Raw genomic sequence first — 8,057 nt, 5'->3', positions numbered from 1 at the left:
GCAAACCCCTTCAGCTCCTTAGGTCCTTTCTCTAGTTCCCCCATTGGGGACCCTGTGCACAGTTCAATGGCTGGCTGAGAGTGTCCCCCTCTGTATTTGTCATGCATTAGCAGAAACTCTCAGGTGACAGCTTATCCGGCTCTAGTCAGCAAGTACTTGTGGGCATCTATGATAGTGTCTGGGTTTTGTAACTGTATATGGGATGGGTCACTAGGTGGGGTAGTCTCTGGATGGTCTTCCTCAGACTCTGCTCCACACTTTCTCTGTATCTTCTTCTGTGGGTATTTGTTCCCCTTCTAAGAAGGACCAGAGCAACCATACTTTGTTCTTCCTCCTTCTTGGCATCATTTGATGTCCACAGCCCTGTTTTATGGAGGTAGTTCCTCAATTGAGGTTTCTTCCTCTCAAATGACTATAGTTTGTGTCGTGGTGACATAAAACTTATCCAGCACACCTTACGTCACACAGAGCAATGACTCCATCCCTAATATATCCCATTTCAATCTAATGCCATGGGGTCCATTCTCCTCTCCTCATTACTACGTTTGTCCCTTCATTTATAATAATTTTTTGGCTCTCATTAGTATCGGCGTATTTCTTTGCCTAATTTCTGCTTCTGGTGCTGGCCTTCCAAAGCCTCCTCTCCTCTCCCTCTGGGGCTCTGTCATTTTCAGTTGGGTAGCTCTGCTATCATCCCCACCTCCCTATGGAAACCTTCCTTGTGCTGAGATCCAACACCTCAGTCTTGACTACCACCAGTCTCTCTCTCTCCATCTTTTTCTGCCTGTGTTTGACATTCTGAGCCCAGTTGTGAAATGGACATTTGAAAGTCTGAGGAGTAAGACTGTGCACTAGAAGTTACAACCATGATGACATTGGTCTTTGGTCATGTTGATAGGAGTGGGGGAACAAATTAATGATATTCTCAGCTTAGAGCGGCATTCTGAAAGTACCAGCTCTTTCATCATTTAATCTATATGAAAGTTATGGTTGTACGTGGCTACAAAATGGGAGCATTTTCCGGTAAGTTATACCAGGATCATTTATTATAAAATCACCCTTTCTCACTTAATTAAAATTTCCATTGTCTGTGCTATTTTTTCTTTAAGACAGAGTCTTATATAGCCTATGCTGGTCTCAAACTCACTATGTCGCTAGGGCTGACGTGGTGTCACTATGCCTGGGTGTGGAGGATTGAGCCTAGCACAAGCACTACCATCTGAGGCACATCACCAGTCCTTACATATGCTATTCTGTTCTACTAGCTGAGTTGTCTACTCCTACATCAACATAACTGATGTCATTATGGTAGCTTTATAATGTCTTTTTATATCTGGTTACTAATATACTCTTCTTGAATTTCTCAGTCTCTTAGAGATGAAATTCCAAAAAAAAAAAAAAAATTCAAGATAGTTTAATCTGATTATAATTAAATCTGAACCAGAAAATTGTGGCTCACATCTGTAATCCTGGCATTTTGGAAACTGAGGCAGGAGAATTGCCATAAGTTCAAGGTCAATCTGGCTGCACAGTGAGCTCTGGGACAGCCTAAGTGAGGTACAGAGTGAAACCTTGTACTCACAACACACACACACACACACACACACACACACACACACACACACACACACGAGTGCACAAAGTTCAAGGCTGCTGTCTTTGGCTATTTATTGAGTTTGAGATTAATCAAGACAGGAGAACTCAAAACAGCAACAAATCTTGGTGATAGAATTAGCATTTAAATGAGGACTGGAGCTGGGCGGTGGTGGCGCACGCCTGTAATCCCAGCACTCTGGGAGGCAGAGGCAGGTGGATTTCTGAGTTCGAGGCCAGCCTGGTCTACAGAGTGAGCTCCAGGACAGCCAGGGCTATACAGAGAAACCCTGTCTCGAAAAAACCAAATCCAAAAAAACAAAAAAACAAACAAACAAAAAAAAAGAGGACTGGAATTGTGTTTTCAGCTCCCCCCAGACTGCCCACGGTGGCCTGTGACTCCGGCTGCAACATATAAAGTTGCACACCAACTGCTCATCAGGCACTGATTTCGACATTGTGGGATACAAGTGTGAATAAAGCACACAAAGTGCCTTCTTTTTTGATGTCTGACTTGTAGTTTAGGGGAGATAAGTAATGATTAACTCTGTGAAGTAGAGGCTGCTGAGATGCCTCCATAGGTAAAGCCTTTGTTGCACAAATGTGAGGTGAGTTCAACCCCTAGAACCCAGGTAAATGAGACACAAACAACTGACTTCACAGACTTGTCTTCTGACCTTCACATATACACCATGGTATATGTGACACACATACTATTTATACATACATATACACATGTACAAGCACACACACACTAAAACAGTAAAATACGTAAAATACATATGTACATGTTGAAGCTTATCCTCTTGGAGAGACAGGTAAAAGGAACTACACATATAAATATCTATGTACATAATATTTACACACATGCATACACACACATATACATTCATACATACACATATATACATACAGATTCCCTATCTAGAGATTCAACAAATCACAGATCACAATTATTCAAAAAATGCATGTCCTGAATTTTTCATTATTTCCTAAACAACACAGTATAAGAACTACTGACAGTCTTTGTGCTATGTCAGGAATTTTAAGTAACTAAAGAGGAGGGCTGGAGAAATGACTTGGCGGTTGAGCACTGACTGCTCTTCCAGAGGTCCTGAGTTCAAATCCCAGCAACCACATGGTGGCTCACAGCCATCTGCAATGGGGTCCAATGCCCTCTTCTGGTGTGTCCAAAGATAGCCACGGTGTGCTCATATACATAAATAAATAATTCTTAAAAAAAAATAAAAGTAACTAAAGAGGAGGATGTATATATAGAACATATGTAAATATTATATCGATTTACAAGAGGCTATTCTGAGGAGGACTCTGGAAGTCAATCACCTTCAAACAGTGAGGGATGCCTGTACTTACCAAGTAGATAAATACAGAGAGTGTCAGCCGTCAGATACTAGAGCACACAATGAATCTAGCCGAGGGGTTACTGTGTGCTCGAAAGAGGGTTGTTGTTTAATATAGTGACAAGGTGATGTGCTGCTGGGAAGGGAAAGAGGAAGTCATCCCATGCATGTCAGGCAGGAAATGGCAAATGCAGAGGCTGGAGCATACTCAGTATGCTGTGTTGGCAGAGGAAGAGCAGGCAGCGAAGCCTGGCTGGAGTAACAGCGTAAGGGGCTGAGAGCCGGGGAGGCGGCTCAGTTGGTACAGTACTTATTGTACAAGCATGAGACTCTGAGCTCAATCCCCAGACCCATGCAGGGTTAGAGTTAGGGTTAGAGCCAGTGTGGAAGTGCTCACTTCCCAGCTGGGAAGGCAGGGACAGGTGGCTCCTTGGGTCAGCCAGCCTAGCCTAGACAGAGGGAGAGAGAAAGGAATTAGGGGAAGGTAAGATAGGAGAGGGTTGGGGAGATGGAGCAGCAGAAAAGAGTGCTTGCTGCACAAACTTGTGGACCTGAATTCAAATCCTTAGCTCACATACATATAAAAAAAACAAACAAATAAAACTGGGTGTGGCTGTGCATGCACCTGTGACCACAAACCACAGCACCTGTGGGGATGGGGAGGCAGGCAGAGACAGGAGGATTGCAGGAGTTGGCTGGCCACCAACTTACTTCCAGGCTCAGTGAGAGAGCTGGTCTTAAGCGAACAAGATAGAGACACACACTATAGTCCCCCCCCCCACACACACACTTTCAAAGGGAGAGTAAGGAGTAAAAGGGTCAGAAAAGTAGCTGGAGGGAGAGCAGAGGGGTGCATGGAAATATCACGGTATCATTCCACTAGGAGGATGTTGGCTAAGAAGAGAAGTTACTCTAGCCTTAGTTTTTGATAGTTTTGAGCATAGAAGTGGCACTGTCTCATCAGGCTACAAGGACAGTGCTGGCTGACAGGAGTGCAAATGTCCCTTCCTCACTCCCTCCCTCCCTTCCTTCCTTCCTTCCTTCCACCCTCCTCCTTCTCCTTCCTTTTTTGTGGGAAGGAGAGGAGAAAAGAGAGAGCATAGAGCTTTGGCAGAAGGTGAGAGTGAGACATAACATTGGCCTGGCGCAGGTGTTGTCATAGCTCACCAGAGGGCGCTGTGTGTGTCCTGTTTGGGCTGTGCAGTAATGGCAGGTTCTACCTACAGAGTAAGAGCACTTGCTTCCCTTTGCTCTTAGATATTATTGTGGGACCATGCTGTGCCAGCATCACAGATTCAATCAGCAACCACCCAGTGCCGCCACTTTGGAGACCTTCTAGTCGCTCCACTAGCCTTTCCTTTTATATGCTTAGATCTATCACCTCTGGTGTGTTTTCTGTAGTCTGAGAAAGCAGGTTTCTGGAGCACGGCAGGATTCCCTTACCTGCCATTATTTCCTAGGGGCATGCAGGGTTTTCAACTCACAATGCTGAAAGAAAAAAAAAATTAAAACCGTTCAGTGCAGTTTACAGCAGCACTTCGATAAAACAGTAACGTGATCCAGGTATATAACTTTGGATTTAAAATTACACAGGTGCCTGCATGGTGGCACATGCCTTTAATCCCAGCACTTGGGAAGCAGAGGCAGGTGGATTTCTGTGAGTGTGAGGTCAGCCTGGTCTACATTGTGAGTTCCAGGCCAGCCAGAGGTATGGGCTGAGACTTTGTCTTAAAAACCAACCAGACAACAACAACAACAACAACAAAACAGAAACAAAGGAAAGCTGAATTCTTTCTTTCTTTCTTTCTTTTTTTTTTTTTTGGAAAGCTGAATTCTTAGGACGTAGCTTGTATAGTACTGGCCTCTTATGTGAGCTTCCCTAGGTTCTGTAACTTGCACTAGGAACAGGGAAAAAAACAAACAAACATTTACTGTGGAAAACAAGGTTCTGCGGGGCAGTGGTGGTGCACACCTTTAATCCCAGCACTTGGGAGGCAGAGGCAGGCAGATTTCTGAGTTTGAGGCCAGCCTGGTCTACAGAGTGAGCTCCAGAACAGCTGGGACTACATAGAGAAACCCTGTCTCGAAAAACCAAAAGAAAAAAAAGGAAAACAAGGTTCTGTGTGGTTTCCTTCTTACCACATTGGCTTTATATTTGACCACACTGCTCCTATCCCTTCATGGTAGCTCACAGGCAGGGTCCCAGTTCTTTATACACACCACAAAGCCCTGTGGGATTCCTTCTCCTCCTTGTCTCTTTTCTTAGATATCAGCCTATCTAGGGTTTTCACTTCCTTTAGGCCTTAATTGTAAATTACTTTTCTTTCTTGTCCTTCCTTCCTTCCTTCCTTCCTTCCTTCCTTCCTTCCTTCCTTCCTTCCTTCCTTCCTTCCTTCCTTCCTCCCTTCCTTCCTTCCTTCCTTCTTTCCTTTCCTTCTGTTTTGCTTTTGAGGCAGGGCTTCATCCAGCCCAGGTTGGCCTCAGATACACTATTCAGCTCTGGTTGGTCTCAAACTCTCTTAAAAGCCCAGGCTGGCCTTGAACTCCTGCTTTTCCCGCCCCCACCCACTAAGTGATGAAATGGAAAGTGTGTACTACCACTCCTTGCTCCCAGATTCATCCTTCTAGTGTGGCCTTTCATATCTCCAACACTGCCATTCATTCATTCATTCATTCATCGAGGCAGAGTCTCTCTCTCTCTCTCTCTCTCTCTCTCTCTCTCTCTCTCTCTCTCTCTGTAGCTTTGGCTGTTCAGGAACTCAGTGTACACCATACTGGCCTTCAGCTCCCAAGATCCACCTACCTCTGACTGCCGACTGCTGGGAATAAAGGTGTGCACCACTACCCCCAGCTAACACACCACACATTTTATTCTCCTACTTGTGTGGTTTGTGATGACTCTTCTTGGTTGTCAACTTGACCATATCTGGAATGAACTAAAACCCAAGTGGCTAGGCACATCTGTGAGGGATTTTTTTTCATTGATTACATAAATCCTTTGAAGTGGTAAGACTCATTTTTTAATCCAAATCTTTTAATGTGGGAAGATACACCTTTAATCTAGGCCACAGCTTCTTCTGTAAGCCTATATAAAGGACCTGGAGGAAGGAAGCTTGTCTCCGCCTGCTTGCCCTTGCTCTCCTTGGCAAGTTCACTCCTTCCCTGGCATCAGACCTTACTTTTTTGAAATTCTGGTGTATACTGAACACCAGCTGAGACATCCAGCCCTGTGAACTGAACAACTACTGGATTCTTGGACCGTCCATTGATAGAGGCAGCCATTGTTGAGCTAGCTGGACCAAGGCCTGTAAGTCATTCTAAAGAATTCTGTAAGTTCTATTCCTCTGGAACAGCCTGACTAATACATGATTTGAATGTGAAATGTCACGCACAGACTCCTGTTTCAAACTACATGTGTAGCACTGATCTTCCTGAAGCTGCTCAGCTGTAGAAGGCAGGGTGTGGATAGTGAAAGTAGATCCTAAGCAGTGGGCCTTTAAAGGGATGCCACACCCCATCCTAGCTCCAGCCTAGCTTCTGCTTCCCAGTCTGCCTTCAGCCAAACATTCTGTTGTGAGCCTCACCACTGCTTTCCCTGTTAAGATAAACAGCAACCTTCTGAAAGTGGGAGCAGAAAGCTAGAAAAGCTGAGCTTGGTGGCTCATACCTTTGATCCTAGCACTAGGGAGGCAGAGACAGTTGCATATTTGTGAGCTCTTAGCCTGCCTGGTTCACATAGTGAGTCTCAAGCTAGTTGGGGCTACATAGTAAGACCTTGTCTCAAAAAACAAAATATAAAGCAAACCTTTTCTCTCTTAACTCTTTCTTTTTCTGTCAAATATTTGGCCACAGCAGTAGAGAAGTAACTGATAGCACCCACTGGTCTTACTTTTTGTTCCTTAATACTTGAAGCAACATACCATGTTTAAAATTTGTATCTTGTCTATCTACCCTAGAAAAATGCAAATCATGCAAACAAGAGTTCCTGGCTCCTCCTTTTCTTTGTTCCCTCCTCTTTCAGTCTGGTATGTGTTGCTTCTTGAAAGAATAGTACTGGGGTTGGGAGCCGACTGGCACTAACACATCCCATTGTTTGGGGGGGGGAAGGCAGCAGCATAGATAAACACACATGCACACTACACTTTAACTGTTACCATTGAGAGGACATAAATAGACTACGAGTCCAACATCCATACAAAGGTACAGGCTAAAAAGAGAAGCCAGGTAAATCAGTAAAGAGCAAAAAAAAAAAAAAAGAAAAAAAAAAAGAAAAAGAAAAGGTAACAGTAAAAGCATATGTTAAAAAGAAAGCTTCGTGATTCCTGTAGAAATGGTGTTCTAAATCCCTCCACAATCCTTCAAAACCCATACAGAGCAACCACAAACCAATTAAATCACCCCAGTCTTCACCTACAGCATCAATCAGAGACAGAGAAAACCTTGAACGTCAATTTACATGTAAATGGAAGATAAGCGTCTGTGACCTGAAGAACCTGCTTGAAAGCGGCAGCCAGGTAAAATCGGAAGGGTGAGCTTGCAGAGAGTGGCTGGGAGCTAGAGTTGGTCAGACAGCAGCAGCTCCACTACCCCATAAGGAATGGACTCCAGCCTGGGAGCAGAAACAGTGAGTTCTGCTCTGAGACCTGGTGATTCGGGCACTGCCTGCTCCATGACAGAGGAGAACATTTGTGTGAACATTTATGACATATTAAGACCCCACCTGCTTTAAAAAAAAAGCTTTCTGAGAAGACAATACAGTAAAAGTATAAATTATAATACAGTGAACAGCAAAAGACCCTTCTACCTAGGGATTTCAGAAATTTGGCCAAAGAGTTCTTGAATCAGAAGTGTAATACAAATCAAAATTACAAAACCTCATGAAATAGCAACAATGAAAGCACAGCTCATTAGCTTCTATGTGCTTCTGTAGAAGCAGTTGTCAAAAAGAAATGAGGCTGGAGCTATAGCTCAGTGGTTAAGAATCCTGCCTGGGGGCTGGAAAGATGCCTCAATGGTAAAGAGCACTGTCTGATCTTCAGGGGTCCTGAGTTCAATTCCCAGCATCCACATGGTGGCTCATAGCCATCTATACTAGGATCTGAA

This window comes from Apodemus sylvaticus, chromosome 7, assembly GCF_947179515.1.
Source record: "Apodemus sylvaticus chromosome 7, mApoSyl1.1, whole genome shotgun sequence".
In the NCBI taxonomy this organism is placed as follows: domain Eukaryota; kingdom Metazoa; phylum Chordata; class Mammalia; order Rodentia; family Muridae; genus Apodemus; species Apodemus sylvaticus.
This window is presented reverse-complemented; position numbering follows the sequence as displayed.